The sequence below is a fragment of the Colobus angolensis genome, unplaced genomic scaffold (assembly GCF_000951035.1).
Source record: "Colobus angolensis palliatus isolate OR3802 unplaced genomic scaffold, Cang.pa_1.0 Scaffold65, whole genome shotgun sequence".
Classification (NCBI taxonomy): domain Eukaryota; kingdom Metazoa; phylum Chordata; class Mammalia; order Primates; family Cercopithecidae; genus Colobus; species Colobus angolensis.
The window spans coordinates 2,579,391-2,581,753 of NW_012120154.1; positions in this window are offsets into that span (position 1 = coordinate 2,579,391).

Below are 2,363 nucleotides of genomic sequence, written 5' to 3' on the forward strand. Positions count from 1 at the left end.
TAACACTTTGGGAGTCCGAGATGGGTGAATCACCTGAGGTCAGAAGTTGGAGACCAGCCTGGCCAACATGGTGAAACCCTGTCTCTACTAAAAATACAAAAATTAGCCGGGTGTGGTGGCACACACCTATAATCCCAGCTACTCTGGAGGCTGAGGCAGGAGAATCACTTGAACCTGGGAGGCAGAGGTTGCAGTGAGCCAAGATTGCACCATTGCACTCTAGCCTGGGTGACAAAGCAAAACTCTGTCTCAAAAACAAACAAACAAAGGAGCAAACGAACAAATGTCCCACCAGCAAGATGTCTACATCCTAATGCACAGAAGCTGTAAATATGTCACATGCAAAAGGAAATAAGATTTCAGATGGAATTAAGGCTGTTAGTCAAGTAGCCTTGAGATAAGGAGATTAACTTGGCTTATCTGGATGGACCCAGTGAAATTGTAAGGGTTTGTAGATGTGGAAGAGGGTGTGCCAAACAAGTGACACTCAAATAGTGGAAATGCTGCATGAGAAAGGCTCAACTGGTCACTGCTGGCTTTAAAGATGCAAAGGGACCGTGAGCCAAGGAATTCAGGAAACCTCTACAGGCCAGAAAAGGAAAGGAAATGGAGTGTCCTTTAGAGACTCACGAAGGACAGCAGCCCTGGGGACACCTCGATTTTAGCCCAATGAGACACATTTCATTTTTCATTTTTATTATTTTTATTTTATTTATTTATTTATTTATTTAATTTTATGTTTTTGAGAACGTGTCTTCTGTCACCCAGGCTGGAGTGCAGTGGCACGATCTCAGCTCCCTGCAACCTCCACCTCCTGGGTCCAAGCGATTGTCCTGCCTCAGCCTGCTAAGTAGCTGGGATTACAGGCATGCGCCACCAAGCCCAGGTAATTTTTTTTTTTTTTTTAGTAGAGATGGAGTTTCACCATGTTGCCCAGGCTGGTCTCAAACTCCTAACCTCAGGTGATCTGCCCATCTTGGCCTCCCAAAGTGCTGGGATTACAGGCGTGTAAAAAAGTAGAAAAGTATGATGATGACTGACATGTCTAGTTTAAAAGTAAGTTTCAATGAATTTTTGAGAATGAAAACATACTAAGTTGGAAGCCAGAAATCAATGTTCTTGAAAAAATACATAGCCCCAGCTGGGTGTGGTTTCTCATGCCTGTAATCTCGGCTGCTCAGGAGGCTGAGGCAGGATGATGAGCCCAGGAGTTCAAGACCCAGGAGTTCAAGACCAGCCTGGGCAACACAGCAAGATTCCCATCTCTAAAACAAAACAAAACAAAAGAATCTAGATAATATCCAAATGCTTACAAATAAAGCAAAATACTTCTAAATAACTCAAGGATCAAGGAAGAAATGATAATAGAAATTAGACAATTTTAACTAAATAATAATGAAAATATGGAACAGCAAAACATATGAGATGCAGTTGAAGCTATGTTTAGAGGGATATTGGTAGGCATAAATGTATATGTTAGGAAAGAAGGAAGGCTGATAGTCAATTAAGGCTCCATCTCAAGGAATTGCAAAGAGTAAATCCAACAGAAAGAAAGTAGAAGAAGTAATAAAGATAATAGCAGAAATTAATACAATAGAAGACAATTTTTTTTCTTTTTTGAGACAGAGTCTCACTCTGTCGCCCAGGCTGGAGACTAATGGCGTGGTCTCAGCTCACTACAACCTCCACCTCCCGGGTTCAAGCGATTCTCCTGCCTCAGCCACCCGAATAGCTGGAACTACAGGCATGCACTACTACACCCGGCTAATTTTTGTATTTTTAGCAGAGACAGGATTTCACCATGTTGGACAGGCTGGTCTCAAACTCCTGACCTCAAGTAATTCTGCCCATGTCGGCCTCCCAAAGTTCTGGGATTACAAACATGAGACACCGCGCCTGGCCAGAAGACAAAAATATTATAGAGAGAACTAATAAAACCAAAAATTGATTCCTTCTAAAACAAGGATTTAGGATGGTTAAGTTCAGTGAAGCAGAAAGAAGAGAAAGGGCCTGGCATGGTGGCTCATTCCTGCAATCCCTGCACTTTGGGAGGCTGAGAGCAGAGGATCACTCAAGGCCAGGAGTTCAACACCAGCCTGGCCAACAAAGCAAGACCCTGTCTCTATTTAAAAAAGAAAAGAAAGAAACAGAGAGAGAAAAACAGAAAGAAAGAAAAAAAGGGGGGCGGGCACGGTGGCTCACGCCTGTAATCCCAGCACTTTGGGAGGCCAAGGCGGGCAGATCACTAGGTCAGGAGATCAAGACTATCCTGGCCAACAAAGCAAGACCCTGTCTCTATTTAAAAAAGAAAAGAAAGAAACAGAGAGAGAAAAACAGAAAGAAAGAAAAAAAGGGGGGCGGGC